The sequence below is a fragment of the Fundulus heteroclitus genome, chromosome 10 (genome assembly GCF_011125445.2).
Source record: "Fundulus heteroclitus isolate FHET01 chromosome 10, MU-UCD_Fhet_4.1, whole genome shotgun sequence".
In the NCBI taxonomy this organism is placed as follows: domain Eukaryota; kingdom Metazoa; phylum Chordata; class Actinopteri; order Cyprinodontiformes; family Fundulidae; genus Fundulus; species Fundulus heteroclitus.
In genome coordinates, this window is record NC_046370.1 from 17,755,244 (window position 1) to 17,774,550 (window position 19,307).

The 19,307-nt window shown below is 41.2% G+C and overlaps 1 protein-coding gene across 4 annotated transcripts in view; it reads right to left on the reverse strand.

The window, feature by feature from the left end:
- Positions 1–19,307, reverse strand: part of LOC105937897 (thyroid hormone receptor alpha-B) — a 156,808-nt gene that overhangs the window by 61,888 nt on the left and 75,613 nt on the right. For all 4 annotated transcript variants that reach the window (XM_036142156.1, XM_036142158.1, XM_036142157.1 and 1 more), the window contains one exon: positions 4,269–4,315. The gene's annotated coding sequence lies outside the window, so the exon portion shown is untranslated. The remainder of the gene's footprint in view (positions 1–4,268; positions 4,316–19,307) is intronic.

Below are 19,307 nucleotides of genomic sequence, written 5' to 3' on the forward strand. Positions count from 1 at the left end.
AAAACCACATCACACACAAACACACACACACACACACACACACACACTGCAGCATGCAAAAGCAGACAAATATACAATCAGTCCATTCTCCTACAGATGCATGAACACAAACAGGTAAGGCTGCTGCAGTGCACTCTGTCTTCCAGCTCTTCAGGGCCTCCAGCATGTTGCTTCTCACAAACAGAATTTAAGCAAAAGCTCTGCATCAGTTGGGCCAACTGACCCTGGCGTGCTCTCCCTCTACAGGCTCCTCTCAATCAAAGAGAAGGTGGAGTCAACAAGGGAAGGGGAAGGAAAGGGTCATTGAGAGACATCAACAAAGAAGAAAGAGAGACAGAGAGGCAGCATGGCTGACTTCACGCTGTGTATTTGATTCACAGAACACGTATCGAGGTGAGAGCTGTCATTCATTCACACAATCATGGAACAGAAACATTAAAGTGAAGCTGATCTCTGTGGTTAGTAACAAATGCACACAGAAACTGATATCCAAAGATTTCCCTGCCTTAAAAGGTTAACCACTGAACTCATTACTGTGGTAAAGGCACATTCCTACACTAGTTTTTGCTTTTGCATCAGACGTCCTGTTGGTCATTATTACCTGGTATCAGCGGAAAGGGGAGGTTTTTTTTTTACAGATTATATAGAGTTTGAAAACTCAGCCGAAGTAAAAATCTAAGATAATCTTAGAAGGTGAGCTAGCACGACATTAGTCAGAAAAATATCAAACTCCACAAACTTGGTTTTTATGGAAGAGTGGCTGGAAGAAAGCCATAAGATGTCCCATTTGTCGGTGCCAAAGTTTTGCTTTTTGGACCACATGCAAAAGTTGTATGTGGAAAGTGGAAAACCAATACAGTTGTACAAAGTAGGTGGAATCTGAAGGCAATAGTTTGATTTCGTTTAAGGGCATTGAAGTAAAGGGGGTTGAGTAAACATGCATGCCACACTTTTCAGATTTTTCTTAGTTATGATTTTTAAAAAACAATCCATCCATATTCTTCCACTTCACAAATAATTAAGGGTTGCCATATAAAATGCTATCAAAATACACTAAATGATGTGGTTGTTGTGTGACGACTGTTCAACTGAATACAATTGTAAAACACTTTGACCAAAACAAAGCAGACTGTTAGCAAAAAAAAAAAAAAAAGTACGGGTAAAACTGAAATTGCAAGATAATGTTTTTTTGTTTTTTTTAAATCCTTCCTTCATTTATCACACTGACTCAACCGCAACATTCAAAACAAAAAACTGCGGTGACTCGCATACGCTCACTTATCTGCTCTAACTGGCTCGGTGGGCCACATACTGAGTAACAAGCAGCAATAGTGATGAACTCACAGCCCACAGCTGCTCCCACTGGACCCATTCGTTAAGTGGGATTTGGACTGAGTCGACATGGAGACATAAAAAAAAAAAAGAGAGCAGAAAAGTGGCCTTTGTTTGACTGAAACGGTTAAGTCATGTCTGTGAATAAAGTGAAAACAGGGGCTTTTTATTCCAAAGTGACATGAACGGTGGGTAAAACTCGGCAAGCCCCATTATATCCGGCAAGAGAAAGACTCAAAGAATCAAACAGAGCAAAAGCATCATGGTTGGAGATGTGACGTGCGAACGAGATGCAGTAGCTGGATGCTAAGCTGCAGAGACACATAGAGGATTTCTGTGATTTAAACAGAGCTAAGGATTGGGCTGGAAGCGAGATTCTAGACCACAGAGACACCGATAGAACGCTGGCATCAAAGCGCGGCTGTGTAGAAGTGTCTGCAAGGCTTCCTGACGCCATGCCCCAGCCAACCAAAATGTAACCAGAGCACACAGATCTAGGTGATAAATAATGTTGACAAAGGATCATTGTTGGATACACTGTGCCTGAAGGCATGCTCAACGTTTCGCAACTAAACCATCGCCAACAATGAGCGGCTTCGAACCATGTGCAGATCTCAGCAGAGAGTTTTCAAACTGGTTGCTCTTTACATGAAAACAATAAAATGAAAAAAAAAAAAAAACAGTTAGCTCTTAAATAAAAACAGATTTATGCAGAGGTAGAAGTTTAATTTGAGTGGCTCTTTGTATTGTAAAGGTGAACCCTGGAATAGCCCACAGAGGTACTTCTAGCACTTTTTTTGCTTGCATACAAAATGCGACATGCGGTGAAAACATGACGCCAACATCAATCCCCCATGTAAAAACATGGTATTGGCAGGACCGTGCTGTGGGGATTGCTTTTCCTCAGCAGGGACAGGGAAGATGACCAGAGTTCATAGGAAGGGGAGTGAGGACACAGCGCTTGCTTTGGTCACAGCAAAAATATCCCTTACAGCCCCGTACTCCCACAGCACCCCTCACAAAATGCCTCGTGGGACACAGCCGCGCACTGCAAAAAGAGAACTAAAAATAAGTATAATTTTCTTGAAATGAATGTATTTGCCCTTGATTTGAGCATGTAAATAAGATTATCTGCCAATGGAATGAGTATTTTTACCCCTAAAATAAGATAATGAGATATACACCACTTGAAATAAGATGTTGGAGATGAATTGTCCCTATTTTAAGTGCAAAAATCTTATTCCATTGGCAAATATCATCTTATTTACAAGCTCAAATCAAGGAAAAATACTCTCATTTCAAGAAGATTTTTCTTATTTTTAGTTCTATTTTTGCAGTGCGCAAGCCTTCTCCAGACTCATTCTGGACGTTTTTGTATAAAAATCACACACACACACACTGGCAGTTTGGTAAAGGACAATTTCCCAGCTTTTTTGGCCTAACTTATATAAGCTCTATTTTAGAATCTGTGGCGTCGTCCAACCAGACGTCCTAACGCCCAGCAGGCCATCCTTACCACAGCTGCCTGGAGCCCATCATGTGACCCGTCATTAGACTAATGGACGGTTGATTAATGTTTACATGCAAGCAGGGCTCATATCAGTCAGATCTGCGGGTCAGGAGGGAGACATTAATAATACAATCGGCAGGCCGGCCGGTGGTCTTGAGGCGTTCTTTGTGATTCCTCTTCACTTTCCTCATACACCTGATCGATAGAGCCCAGTGATTATTATTCCATCTCATTAGAAACTGCATCTTAAGGTTTCATTTTGCCTTCCCTCCTTTCCGGATGAAAACAAAACATACAAGAAATGCTGCCGGAGGACAAAACGTAGAGCATGAGCTTCGCATCTAAAAAGGCTTCGACGTGCTTGTGCCAGTGCCTGGGTCTGTTAGTCATTACATGTGATGTGTAATTAATTCAATCCGCAGAAGTGGTGTAAGATGTTGAAGCTGGCAGTGAGTGCATCGCAGGATACTTTGCTTTATGCAAATTACCGCGCCATTTAAAAAGAGCACATAAGGTAACGACCTAATGACGGTACTACTGGCCGACTAAAAAGATGAACTGTGTTGCAAAAAGAAAACTTAACCAGGTGAAAACGAGTTGATTCAGAAAAAATGTAATGCTGAAAATGTAATTTACTATTATCTAGTCAACCAACCATCCACATTTCCATCCATCCATTTCATTTTTTCTGCGTAAATACCATGAAATGTGACATCCAGTGCCTTTTTCTGTACAAATCTCACAGCGGCCGATGCCTGACTAATAGAACAGCGACGCGTTGCAGATATAATTCACTTTTTCATGGATGCCCGGAGCAAGTAGTTACAATATCTCATCTTTGAGAGGATTAGGGATTCCAACCTGGCAGTTTCTGCTGAATAAAATATCACAGCTGGAGGGATCCCATCCTGGTTAAACGCTGTGGGCTCTCCAAAGAGGTGTGGTAACAGCAACTTTAGAAACAAACAGGAGATATTTTGCTCCTTTTCTGTGAGAAAAGGCACGCTTCAGGAAGACAAGACAGTGAAAGCGTATAACCAGTTCCGACCCTCAGGTTGAGCCGGAGGATTTGGATTTAATCCTCAGCAAGAGTTTCAACTAAATCTGCAGAAGATGTCACCTTTAGAACATTAAAGTGTAAATTCACACTGGTCTCATATTTTCCATCTTCACTTCTGAGGAGCATCAGGTTTAATAGACATCTATTTTTTTTTTTAACCCCACTGAAGAACATACAGAACCTTAAAAATTGTTTAACGCCGATGGATTGAAGTGCACCGTGCAAATTGAAGCCTGTGAGAACGCAACCACAAAGACAGCACGCGGCAAAGTCTGTGCAAATGAAAACAATTCCTAACTTTCCAATACCCATATATTCTGATTGTTATTAATCTCCCATCATACTGAAACCAGGTCAATATCTTACCTTTGAGGTTTCTCAAATGCTCCACAGTTGTCAACCACAGTGAGGCCCTGAAAATAGAAACAAGATGGTCATCAAACCTGCGAGGGTAAACTGACACAGCGGGGGATGGAAAGGTGTGTGAACCTTATGCAAGGCACCCTTTTCCACAAAATGAGATTTCCTTTTTGGGGGCTATGTTTTGATTTGTCATTATATGATTTGTGGTAAAGACACAAAAAATGTTTGGTCTACAGTGTCAATGTTGGTCTGCTTTGGGTTTATTGCAATCCCAAATCCAAACTAGTGAGTAACATTACATTTATACAATTTTCCAAGACTTACTGTGTTTCAAGCAGTTCTTCAGTCTTGGTATTGCAGACACTGACATAGATTACAATAAATTTGCAATATACCTTGCTGAACAAGTCAATCACGTTTGCACATGTAGAGAGTGGATTTTCCTTCAGCACAGATCCAATTCTGCATCCAGGTCTGGATTTAAACTGCCCGATTTTAACACATGGATATGCTTTAAACAAAGAATATTGCATTTATTCTGGCTGTATGTCTAAGGTTGGTGTCCCATTGGTGAACCTCCAATGGGCCTCCAACAGATTGTTTTCCACCATTGTTGTGCTTTTGGGTCCATCTTAATTCCAGTTAACGATGACCAGCTATTGAATAAATTAGAAATTTAATTTATGGCCCCACAGTGGAGGAATTCAGGTGTACCAGCAGCAAAGTGGAAGCATGTAGACGTAAAAAAAAAGTTCAAAAAATATAAAGATAAAATTGCATGCTGAAATTAAAGACATGTGCAGCTGAGTACGGGGCAAAAACCTGAGCACCTTCCACATGGTTGCTTCAAGGCTTACGGTGAACTGTAAACTGGTGTCCTGGTAGTTTTCATTTAACAATGGCCTCTTTCTACTCTTTATTAAATAAAAAAAAAATAATCCATGTACCCTTTTTCTTCAGAATTACACAGTACTTTGTGCCGGTCTATTCCATAAAATCCCAGCACAAATACATTGAAATTTGTATTTGTGACGCAGCAAAGTGAGAAGGAGGAGAAGAAATTCAAGTGAATATATTTTTTGAGGGGCACTGTAAAAGGATGAAGAAAAGACAGACGACCGGAGCAAGCAGCAACTGCTTTTCACACCGTTTTCTTATATGTCTGCGCAAGAACTACTTTGCATTCTTTGCTAGACTTGTTGCTGGAGAATAATTCACACCCTCTGGCTTTCCAGACAATACATATTAGTACAATATTATAATGAAAGATAATGTTGCTCAGAGCATAATGAATCCTGTACTAGGACCTGCTGATGACGTTCCCCTGTTATGCGCCAACTTGTGTTGTGCGCTCTCCATCCTTTCAGGCATTTTAATCGTTGCGCTGGCAGATGCCGAGATGTAAAAGGCAAACATGTGTTCTTCTTTGATGTCGCTGAAGTTTGAGCTGAAGATTTCGGATGCGGAGCCCCCTTTGGGAAATTGTTTACTGTGCTGCTGAAAATGTTTGGGTTATCCATGAGGCTGATATTATGACAGAAGTTTCCTCTCTGTGCCATCATCCATTAGCAGAATTAGCATAAATAAAACCAGTCATAGTAAATACCCCCCTCTCTTTAAATTCTAGCATTTCATGTATAAAAACACAATACAAATCATCTTTTTTTATATAAATCTAACCTCAAGTCGACAAAAGCACACCACTGGTTTAACATTGTCATTTATTATTAAAAAAAAATCAAACAAAAAAGTAAAAAAATATATATAAAATAATAATAATAATGAGCACACTCCCATGACGGAGAAGCTTGCAGAACTATCAACAACTCTAAGCAGTCAGTCACCGCCTGATTTGATCAGTCTCTCACATCTTTTTGGAGGAATGTTGGGCAACTCTTATTTCTGATGTCTTTTCTGTTCATTGACGTTTGCACACATTTGCTGCGGCACAACACTCTATTCTGTTAACTGGATGAGCAACGGTGCCAAAAGTTCCTGCTGAAGCTCAAAGCGATAACAATCAGGTGGTTTACTTAGCGGCACACGGCTGCTACTAGGTCCTTAAACCCCTTAAAGCAGCAGGCGTAGTTAGTTTCTTCACAATTTTACCTTTTCTGCCTTTTTAGTTTAACAAAAAAATGACACGCAATTAACATTTGATTTAAATACTTAGTAAGGACTGGATCGTATCAACTGTAACATTTAGAATGTATAGTAACCGTATTACTGCTCCTCAGATGGCTGATCCACCTTCACAAACAAGTATGATCAGTATGAGGAAGAACATTAAAGACATGGCAGGTTGATTCCACCCTTGACACGTTCCTTCCTCGGGTCAAAAGGTTCTTTGACAAAAGATCTGTGCCCGCTTGAGTCGTTGCCAATTTGAAACAACAGCAGTTAAGCTATTGCAAAACGACATAATCCGAAAGGCAAGACTCATGCGCAGGCACGGTGACTCATAATTGCGCCGCCAGAGGCTCTGCTGGAACTAACAAGCAGTCGGAAGAGACAGCCCAGATAGCGAGCTGGATGTTCTCGTCTGGCACGCTCGAACACAAACGTACAGAGTAACGTCGGGTAGAGCTGGGGACGGGGCGGTGACGCCGGCTCTCCCCTGCGCTGCCCTCTAAAGGAACCAGACATAGATGGCCGATGTCAGATGGGAAACATTAAAATAACAAGGGACCTTAAGGGGCCCCGGGAAATAAGGATTGGTGCCATCCTGCCTCTCCTGCAAATGTGTGCGCGTGTCCCTTCACTGACCTCTGCACGCAGCAGCAGATCACATTTTGCAAGGCTATATAATCATCTATCTTATTAGTAAAGGCCCTGGGTTATCTTCATTAACTGTCATGATGCCTGATTTGTTGAACAGTGTCTATGTTTAATTAATTACGCTTGGAATGAGTGTCATCAAAAGCTACTCAAAGCTCAAGAGTGTTGTAGCCTGCCACTAAATGACTGTGTTAGACATTTATTGTGAAGCTGTGTGTGACGCTGAGGGGTAAAACACTGGGACATCGTCACTGAGCTAACAGTCTGTTTGTATCAGTGGTTTCTGCCAACAGGTTTAATCATGATAAGTCCTACCCATACAAATGTGATTGTAGTTCTTACGAATGTGCAAAAAGTCAAATTTCTTGGTATTTTCCTTCCAAGCTACTTGGATTCCCTAAATCTTTTAAATTGGTCTCAAAAGTCCTAAGCAACAGTTCTCTTTTTCACTCATTTTCGTTTCATTTTCAAGAAGGTAGGGTACTTCTATGGCAATTGATATGCTCATGTACTAAAAAATAACCAATAATTTCTACAAACAGTTCATATTTTCCCTAGCAGCGCAGCACAGAGGACAGGCATTTACTTAATTAGTTGTTTTCATCATTTATTTTATTCTTGTGAAGCACAGTGTGATTTCTATCTGCGAAAGGTGCTGTATAAACAAAAAAATACAAACTTATCTTATTAGTCTTATGAGACCAGTGTAAACCAGAAATATTTCACTTCAACCAGCAAGGCTGTGCGGTTGACTGAGACAATCATTACTGTGCTTTAAAGCTAAACCGTGCATTGCATGTGTTTTAAAAAATAATTATAAAATGACAACAGAAAATGCACAAAATGTGTGCATTTTTATTAATTATTTTATTCATAATGCAGATTAACCTGCTAGTTGTCCTTATTAATTAATTTTTTTTGTTTTAAATGCCCAGCATATTTTCAAACTTTGTTCTTTAATTTTCATTCCGACATGTGTTTTCCTGAATAAACCATCAGAGGCGGGTAATCCAGGTTCAGAAAGTAACAAGCCAGTTGACAGATTAGTTCCAACCATTTGCACTTCCAGCTCCACAGCATAAACAGTTTTAAACTCCAGTCTTTGAGGGCTGGTTTCCTGCAGTTTAGCCATTTGATTCATGTGTGCAGGGCAAGGGACACGTCGGAAAGTTGCAAGACTCCAGGCCTCGAGGATTTGAGTTTGAGACCAGTGGTTTAAAATCCACTGGTTAAGTGAAAAGGATGATGGGAAACTAGGAGTACTAAGTACAAAACTACTTAGTACTAAACTAAGAGTCGGCAATACCACTGAAGATGGCAAAGAAAACATTAAAATCATAATAGCAATAATGACGATGGTTGGATTTTGCTTGCTCTTTGGTCTCACCAAAACCCTAATGAGTCAGCAAAACAGCATTTATTATTTAGTGCTTTCTCTTATGTACATGAATGCACTACATGGCCTGAGTTCTCCTTCGCTCAGTTTGTCAACAAGCTCAAGTGCTTATTGATTTACAAAGGCAAGAGGGAGCTGTATTGTTGCACTCAGCTGGGTACTTCTGGTCAGTCTTGTAATCTTTGGCAAAGATCCACCAGAAAAGATCTCCCTCCAAGAGTGATTTTAATAAAGGTTTCCCGGGTGTTTCGATACCAGCTTTCAGAACACCATCAAAGACAAAAGGAGATGAATGTGCTCACTTTGCCGCATGGGAAAAAATGTTTCATCTAATCTAAGATAGCAGGGACCAGAGAAACAGCGGAAGAATTTCCCTTTGCTTTATACCGCTCTGTTAAAACTCAGGAACACCAGAAGTAAATCAAAAGCTTGTTTGATATAGAGCCATTTGATGCGATTCGAGTGGCTAAGGCAGCATACTGAGAGGAAAAATAAACTATGTAATTTAAACATTTCAGGATTTAGTGAGTGCTGCAGGGGATCTATTCAATTTTTACTTTTTTCCTAAGCTTAGATTTATTTCACCTGTGCTAAGCGATGAAGTCTGTTTCCTTTTAATTCTTAAACTAACAGGCTCTAATTATAATAAAATATCTCACATTAACTTTTAAAGAAGCAGCCTAAGGAGTGCCAAAAGGTTGATCAAACTCCTTGGCTCCATGAAAAGAATTTTAAAATCTGCCAGGGGTATAAATTTAGCCCTAACTGGAGATGTTTGTAATTAAAATGTAAATTGAAAGGAAATAATTACAGATTAAATAAAAAAAAAAAACACTTCAGTTAAAATTAAAAGTATATTAAATAAACATGTTTAATAATACAATAAATAATAAATGCATCAAAGAGATAGATAATGAAATAATTATGTAGAGCATGTCATGATTAAAATGTAATTAGAAATAAATTAAAGAAATAAAACCTAATAGTTGGTTAAAATTAGAGGCTGACAAAAGTTGGAGGCGGCAGTGGCTGAGTGGCAGTGTTCACATCGTGTGTTTGATTATAGCGGCAGAGGCCTATTTAGTCAATTAATGAAGAAGTTATTTATGCATTTGATTTATTTACATTTCTAAATAATGTATTCAATAAATCAATATTTCTGTACGTATTCATTAAACTGTGGCACTTTTGGACTTCCATAGGTCAAAGGAGCTTTTTTTTGTTCCGTTTTTGTTTTGTTTTACTTTTCTGACCCGATGCACATGAAAAAAACGACTATTTAAAAGAACAATTCTGCTTAAAGCAATCCAGCGTCTTGCATGCAGGAGCACGGTATGCAGGATTGCATGCCGTTCCCTCTGCATATTTTGTTGTGTGCCTTTGGGTGACCGCTCTCTGTCATCTCTCTTTTTTAAATAACCATAGAAGCCCTTCAATGAAATTTTACGACGCAGGACGGAGATAATTCCGCTTTAGCTGCTTCTGTACTAATTTGCATGTTTATATGCCCACATTTCCTCAATCCAAGAATTTTAAAAGCGTCCGTGTGTTATACAGTGACCAATCTAAAACTGCAGAGGCTATAAACAGCTCCCATCTGCAATCGTTTCGGTTCCCTCTTTGCTGCGTCGACACGTGTTCCAAGCAACAACTTCCGCTTTTATTTCTGCAAGCCGATTGGCCGAGAGTGGCACATACCCCCGCCACGCCTACTGCAAAATGCTTACTGAGGTTTCTGGCACCGGTTTTTTGGCCTCTCCGTAAAGCCAGCTGGAGGCTTGCCTTTCTGCCATGTGACTCGGCACACCCACATGCGCTCCAGCGGATCCGCTTAATCATTAAGAAATAAGAGGGCTCATCGGCGCTTGAGTCACCACGTTAGTAAACATCACAAGTGGGTTGTGCCCTTCAGGAGAGCTGCCAGGAGTGCCACGCTGCTTTTCAGCACACACGGAGCGTTTTTGCTCCACTGACGCTGATACACTTCAGACGTGAGGCTCATCGAGCTTTCTTTGTCTTTGAAAAGAATCGTCGGCAAAGCCGCACACCCATCTCCCAACCTGCCAAAGTAAATAAAAATTTCAAGTCGGACTTCTAACCTCAGAAACCTTAAGAGGCGTTTCGGTGTACAGGCTCAAAACAAACAAAGGAAGACGTAAAAATATAGTTTTAGCAAATGCGCACGGCTCCTATAGGTGGGATTATTTCTCTTGGCCCTTGTGGCTCATCTGTAAATGCCAAAACAACAAGAACGTTAGAAGAAAACGTAATTCACCCCATAATTTAAATTTAGCAGTCCAAAAACAATCAGGCCAAATTTATAATAAAGTGGTATTAGATGTCGCACTTTGCTCCAAGAGGCGGTGCTACGGCCTGCTGTGGGAAATACAATGACCAGAAAAACTGCTAATGCCTAAATATGTTTGTCTTTTTTCCTTTTCAAGCTTACACTCGAGTTTAAGCCATAATGTGCCACGAGGAAAACACAATCCAGCTTCCTTTCTGAGCAGCAGCCGTTTCAAAGGATTGTAACGCGCTCGCCATAAAGACATTTAGAGCGTGTGAGCAGAGCGGAGAGCAGGACGCTGGTGTAACATGGTGGCAGGGCGGTCATCGATTACAGTAATTAGTAGAGAGGAAATGGAGCTCTTTTTCCCCCCGCTTATGCAGAGCTGAGGAGCGGAAACGAAGGAAGAAAGGCCGGGAGGGTGAGGAAAACAGATGTGGCAGGAAAGCATAAAACGATAAGAACAATGCAGTCACGGTGAATTCAACACGTTAAAGGAGATGAAGCCCGGTGGAGGAAAAACAAACCGGTCCAAACAATAACACACAAGGAGTATTGATTTAAATAATATATGGATGCAGTGCATATCGTAAGGTGGAAAAAGAAATAAAACGCTACATGGTTTTCAACATTTTTCACAAATGAAAGTAGGAAAATTGTATCTTGCATTTGTCACAAACTATTTAGAGGCCAGCAACTATGTGGGGGGAAAAAGGTTGAATCTTTTGGTCTGCAGGCAAAACAATGTGTGCAGCGGAAAAATTATCGTAGAAATCGTCCCGCACAAACCATTCCAGTGGTGGAACACGATGGTGGCAGCATCAAGCCATGGGGATGCTTTTACTTAGCAGGGTCAGGAAATCATGTCAGAGTTCAAGTTCTAGTCCAGACCTAAAGCAGGAGTTTGAAATATATCGTTTAGAGACGCTTTTCATTCAATCTGTCTTTGAAAGAAGGCAAAGGCAAAACCTCAGCGCCAAGATAAGCAAAACTGGTAGAGAAATAACCCAAAAGACTTGTGGCTTTAACTGCAACTAAAGCTGATTCAACAAGTACTAACTGAGGGTCTGAATACAAATTCACCGTACACTTTGTGTGGCATCCAAGGCTTTTTCAAACTTCTTTACAACGCATGTCAAATTTACAATACACCCTACCGTTAAAGAGCGTGCCCAGGGAAAACCAGCGTTCCCATGGGTGGATATCCTAGCAAAACCAACTAGAGTTCAGACCATAAAATGGTCAGAAAAGAAAAACAAAAACATGAGGCTTCATCTTACACTCTCCATGACCCTGTTACTATGTTCAATGTAAAACCTTCTGACAATTCTAATTAGAAAAGAACAAACATTGTGGCTTGTTAGGGAGGTATCACCAGGGGAAAGAACCCTCTCTTAGATGCCAAAACTTGTTTGGACCAAAGTAGAGAAGTTTGGCCATAATGCATAAAACAATCCACAGGATAGCAGCTCAAACACGTCATTCAAGCAGTCAAGCACGGTGGTGGAGGGGTGATGAGAAACTGGACACCTTCCAGTCAGCGAGTCGACCGTGAACTCCTCTGTCCAGGGGCGGTTCTAGACAGGGGCCAACAGGGGCCCATGCCCCTGTAGAAATGGCCCTGGCCCCTGTTATGGCCCCTGTACTAAAAGCATGATTTTAAATAAACGTCTCATAATTGTTTGCAATGACAAAGAAACCATAACTGATTGGTCACTTTGACCAATATTATTTTTTACCTATACAGCTTTACTCTAAAAAGAATTTAAAACTTAAGATGTTTCACGTTTAGCTTTAGCCGCATTGAGCAGGGGGCAAATTTTCAACTGCTCGATCAGGGCTCTGAAACCTGCAATTCCAGAGCCACAAGTGGCTCACTTAATATTATTACACAGTTAAATATTGCCGTTTTATTGTTTAAATTTTTTTTTTTGTTCTGTGCCCCTGTGAAAAAACACTGGCCCCACCTTGCCCCCCCTGGTAAATTTGGTCTAGAACCACCCCTGCCTCTGTCTGTTAAAGTTTTCCAAAGCTTGGTCCAAAAAACTGGGTCCTCGGCACAACAATGATGACCAATGATGCATGGAGCCTCTTCATCAAAGTCTTCCAATTAAATGAATATGTATGTTCTGTTTGAGAAATTATGGCAAATTTTCATACACATTCGTCTTTTTTTTTAAGTATTGCTGCAAATCAAAAAACAGACTTATTTGAGATCGACTTTGTCCACTAGAGACCACGAATGTTCATAGAAAAGAAACAAATGGGTTATTCAGTAAGAACAAGTAACAAAAAGGTTTGAGCAGTGCAACACCTCCTGGCTGCAAGTCGGCCCACTATATGACTCAGCGAAATAAACCGTCTTTAAAACATTTCTTGAAATCAAATGCTAATTGTTTCCTCTGAACCAAACTATAAATATCGCATTACACCCACATGGTGAGGCTAGCACTATCTGTTAGTGCCAGAGCTCAGCAGTGGGCTGCCGTGATCAAGCTTCACATTAAAAAATAAGCGAGTCTAAATGCAGCTTAACCATTTTATTTATTTTAGTTGCCAAACCTCGTTTAACTGCAACATGCAGTGTGCGGCCAAGGCTCTGCGCGGGCTAAGAATCGAGGGAAGAAAAGGAGAAACTGAAACGGTGAGGTCCTACAATTCAATCCCTGGGGTGATAATTATCTATGCAGATTGAAATAAACTGATAATGCAAGATATCTAGGCTGTGGGTGGTCCCAAATAAGCCGCTGCATTTGTTATGGGACTGTGAGACTTAAATGATGGCTGGAGTAACCTTCCCAAAATTGTTGGCAGCCCTTGTAAAGATGTGTGAAAAGCCTTGGGTTAAACTAATCTTTTAATTGAGCAGTTTTTTTTTCTTTACAGATCACCACATAGGGTTACTGTAGGGATTATTTCTGTGGACTTAGATGGCCATTGGAGAAGGCTGATTTTTGCATCTGGTTATTGCCATTTTGGAGTTTATTTGGACGTATGTTTTGGATAACGACGCTCCTTTTAGATTTGACTAAGAACTATTTTCCTTTTCCTGGCAAACTCCACAGAATTCTGGATTTACAAAGTCGTGTAATTTCAAAATGTTTATAATGAAATGCGTTTCACCAAGATTCCCAGAATAGAAGGGAAATAGGCACAGTGCTTTTCCACATAATCATTATCCTTACACTAAACCCAGATGTAGTATTGGTTTCAAATAATGTCAGTTTTAGCAACCTTGCGTGCAGTTCCAGTTACACTCCCAGCAAACTTTAACATACTTTATATTCAGATTTGTGACGGTAGGGCAGAGGAGGATTTCACTCCCAAACATCCAGTTAGCATGTGGATTGTTTCTTTTGGTTGTTATGGAGACCTGGTCACTGAATCCCATCTTTGCTGCAGAGATTTCTTTTCTTACCCTCCTTGCTGGCTGCATTAATCGCAGGTCCTTGGAAGGGTTGCATGACATTAAAAAAATCAAGTGATGGTGATATTACTGACCAATAGACATCAGGGTCTATTTCTCTCACTCTGCTGAATTCTCCTACTGTTCTCCAATTTGCATTGCTTGTTGTCATATCAGTTTTTAACTTTTTGCTCTCTCTCTTTTTTTTCATCTTCATAGTAGGTACACCTGGTCTGGCATTCTGTTAGCTGTGACATCATCCAGGGAAGACAGATCACCCGCTATTACCATCTAACGTAGAACAGATTACTGGATCAATGTGTGCTTCTGTGCTTTTTTGTCTCTCTTGTTGCGTCTCTGCTCTGTCTTCTGTAACCCGTAGTCAGTCGAGGCAGATGACCGTTCACACTGAGCCTGGTTCTGCTGGAGGTTGTTCATTCCCGTTAATGGGGAGTTTTCCTTTCCACTGTCACTTCATGCTTGCCCACTGTGAGTGATTGCTGCAAAGCCATGAATAGTGGGACGAGAATGTATGTCCGGATCCCCACCAGCACATTTCTGTAAGTTGTCAAAAATTTTACTGAAATTAGGTCGTTATGGTAATTTTTTTTTTAATGAGCGTAAAGGTCAGTACAACACCGATGTTTGACAGCAACGTAGAAAGGTCAGTAAAGCTCTTGAACGTGCATCAGTGAAGTTAAACACCTCTCGGACAACATAAGCTAACGCTTGCTCATATTAGCTTGATAAACAGCCTCCTTCAATCTGCACTACACATAGCTCTGCTGCGTGAATGCATCCAGAGAAGCAGAAAACTGATGCACTAGCACGCCACCACTAGCGGCCCCCCATTACGTGAAAAAAAATAAATCCTGGTGAGGACCCTGTATATTGGAATAAATTCACACATTTCCTCACTCCTCTCCCTCTCACCTTTCCTTCCAACGCCGTCTAAAATCTTTAACATCTCGGACACTGTGATCTGGGTCATGTGTCGGCAACAGCTGTAATGCTGCATTATAGACAATGGTATCCAAAGTTTGATCTTAGAATATCAGGGTTGTGCCCTTCCTTCGAGCCGCATGACACCACGGTACCGCCGACAGTGACACCTACCACTAGGATTAGCCCATTTCCTGGAGGAAATCCTGAAATATATTAGCCAACATAATTTTGCAATACAAACACTCACACTGTGACATCATTATTGCACACACTCGTATTGTAGTGGCTATTTATTTGAGACCAATTGGGCTGCCATAGTCGTCAACTAGTCTAGATTGTCACAGTCCTAATCACTGCTAAATCCATTCGTCACCATCAACTCCGACCAGCTGCAGTTTAAGTTGCTTATGAAACCTTTTAATTGTTTGCCTTAATGTAGATGTGTGGAAGTTTAGGTCGAAAGCTGTTTTCTTGTAGCTACCTTTGCTGGTAACTTTTACAGGTAATAAAAATCTGCTTCACTTAAATGTGATGCTCCCACATCGTTCTCGTTTTGAAGAGGGGCTCTGTTCCACTTCATACTTAGACCCTGAGGAAACAAGCAGCCATGGATTATTAACTAAAAGCTCCTCAACACTCTTATCAACGTTTTAAAAAGAGGAAGTATAAAGTAAATTGCCAGGGGTGCCTATAAGGTGTGGAGCATGCTGCATCATGAGAGGTATGCATTTGGGAAACTAACAGCACAGCAGAAAGATTTTACTATTCGTTTCATGTGGTAACAGACTAGATGCAGACCTGCAAACCCCACCAGGCTCTAACTGTTAGTTAAAGAAAACCAGGCCCCAACGTCTATAACTGTCCCAGACCAGGACTACAGTTTTTACCTCCCACTCCTTCCCTGTCCGCGGGATAAAACGCACTTCATCTGCCCTGCAACTGCCTCCTTCAACATCCTTCTAATGACATTTATGACCTGATTGATGGGACAATAGCCAGGCAGCTGCTTGTCTCCATGTGTGGTTGTTTGATCAGGGAAAGCGCACCCCATTCAATGTTGTTTTTTTTTTATCCTGCGCAGGAGGCTGAGGTTTGACGAAATACAGTAAATGTGAGGGGGGAGAAAAAAAACGCTGACAGAAACCCAAAAGGAGAAAAATCAAGAAGAGAAACAAGGAATTCTTTATGCCGACTGCTAAACCTGACATTTATAAACACGCGCTGTTTGTTCATGATGATGCTGTTGCCGTTTAGGGATAAAATACAATGTTTACTCTCCGTCGGAGTTGATGTCGCGTTGGACTGTAAATTGTAGAAGGAAGACGGGGCAAAGCAAAGCTAAAATAATAACAGAGACGTTTAGAAAGAAAGCAAAAAAAAAACAGCCTGAGCAAGCGGGAACATAACTGGAAGGCATCAGTGTGGGTCTGTCCGCTGAGCTGGACAATGCAGCAGAAAATGATGAGCAGGCGTCATTGCTTCCAACACCATCGAAATGGAGCCCACCTCAAGAGAAAAAGACAGGCGTGTCTATCCCACTTCTTTACATAATGTGACTGCAGCCAGAGCGAAATGTCTCCGTTACTGGATAAACGTATCAGGAATTCATGTCGTATTGGCGACACATGAGTCGTTTTTCCTTAAGCAATAAACTAAAAGATAAATGATCTGACTGTTAGTGAACACTCTGGATTCAAAGCTTCGTATTTGTTCTTGCTCTGTTCCACTGAGCTCCAACATTGTTGCTCAGTGACCTGTTTTTTTTAATTGCCATAAACACACACACGTACACTACAGTTTATTTTGAGGCAACCCCACACACTCTTCTGCTCCAGTAGGTACCCACTGTACAACCAAATGCTTAGGAGCCCTCTGAAGCTGACTTCACTTGCTTGGTAGATCAGGTCTGGGGTTCCTACACGTTAATGCCAGACGAAGGTTAGTCGTTCTCAATCCTTGGTATAAATGCAAAGGTTTTCTATGACTTTACAGGAAATATTACTCTTGAAGATGGGCTTTAAACGCAAAATCCTGAAAAAGCATAAAGTGAATGGATGCATGCCTCATTTGATGAACTCTGACAGGGTTTCAATCACATATGTACAACAGCAGATGTCGTGGTGTGGACGTCTCGTCAACTTTCACTTAGGCCGCTTTTCCGTTGACAATTTCAGCCCCGCACCGCTCTACTCTGCACTTTGCCTCCTCCATGGACCCACTGAAGGCTGGAGGTGTTGCTTTAAGCCCCACCCAGCCTTAAGTGTTGTGCGCTCTGCTGGTATTAGGTGTTACTGTGTGACATCAACAATTTAAAGAAATCCGTGGGGAATGGTAAAGAATAAAAGGTAAATAAATCATAAATAAAAACAAAAAATACAGATAAAGTTTGTATTATTGTGTACGGGAGAATAGCTTGAATATTATCGCGTATACAATAGTGGGAAGGCACAGCGGCTTCCTCTTCCTCCCAGACACGTTGGTTTGATTAGGGGCTGTGAACAATTCAATTTAATTCAATTAAATGTTATTTATATAGCGCCAATTCATGAAACATGTCATCTCGAGGCACTTTACAAAGTCAAATTCAATCATATTATACAGATTGGTCAAAAATGTCCTATATAAAGGGAGCCAGTTGATTGCTTCAAAGTCCAGACAAGCAGCATTCACTCCTGGAGAAGCTACAGGGAGAGTTGTCTGCATTGTCCATGGCTTTGCAGCAATCCCTCATAAGACATTGTGTTTCAAAACACAGTTTTGAAACACAATTAATAGCTTTCGGTTAATGTAAAAGAAAAATCCTCATTAAACCCACAGATCTGATTTAGTAATACAGCGCGCTGGTCTGCGTATAGAAAACTGAAGTGTCCTTTTTCATTTCTTTAATGTCCTTCAGGTGTGGATTATGGTTTGTAAACAGTAAAATTATGTTTTGGTAGGACCCACTCCATTCTTGGTGGTCCTTATTATTTATGATGTCTGTCTTGAGTTTAACTTTTCCCTGCATCCCAGCGAAAACCTTCAAATTTCGTCTCATCCGATGGCCAATTAGAGAACAGCAGTCTGTTCACGTCACATCTCAGCCCTGCTCAGCTCCGGTCGTACTACGTCCTGAGGGATGAAAACAGCCAGCCCAGTACGAAAAAATAAAAATGAATCGTAATGCTAGCCAAGCAGGCGCATTCGAGTAGAGCCAGGCCAAGTGGAGCCCGTAGAAATTAAGGCGCGATGAATTTATCAGCGAGTCCACCCTTATCTATGCAGCCTGCTAGTGCCATAATAACAGCTCATTAATGTTGACTATGTCTAAAAACAGAAAGCAAAAAAAAAAGGTCTAAAAGCAGAGGTGCAGCTGAAAAGCTGACATCCCCAAAAGCCACAGGGAAGAGGAACGAGTGTGAGCTCCAACCAGCTCGCCATAGGGTCTTACTTGTGTGTGACAGCTGCAAATAGCCTCGTTCAGCAGCAGACAAGTGTGGTGGTTAGCTGCGGGCTCGGAGCGGTTGCACGTTCTCTGTTAATGTAGTCGATCTCCGGGTTAGTCGAGGGTTGTCAGATTGGGAAGAAAAAAATAAATAAAAAAAAGGCTGCTCACTTTGCTGACTGTGATGGTGCAGGCTGGCCACACAGAACGCACTCTGTCCCTGTTGGGAGCCGCTCTGTTTGTCAGGAAACCATTCCCCCCCCGAGCCACAAGCAAACAGCCGCCGAGCGCTAGGAGCTATTGATCAACGAGCTGCGGACAGGCTGGCAGCAGACGGGTAGTTAGCTCTGTTGATGATAATGCTCTGACAGAGATGAGTACAGCCACTTTTAGGATGATTGAGCTGGAGTCCCTCAGGGTGTGGGTATCCCTCGGTTACTGGTAGGGCTAAAGAGGTAGCGCAAACACAGCAGAAAGAGCAAAGCGATGCTGAGGGCAGGAAGCCAACATGATTGGCCTCGTTTAATTCGGGAATACATGTTCCCAACATAGGGGATGTGGGGAAGTAGAAATAAGTAAATAAATATGATATTATAAGCCGTGGCTGTGAAACATATAGACAAACTATCCGGTAAGAACAAGTGAAACAAGAAAAAACAAGAGTTGGTATGCAGTGCAAAAGTATGCATACATCTTCTTTACATGCAGTTACCTTAAAATGCAAACTGGAATGTACTGTAGTCAGAATTAGTGTGACAGACCAACACAGAATACTTCATAACAGCCCAGTGTTTCCACTAGGAATG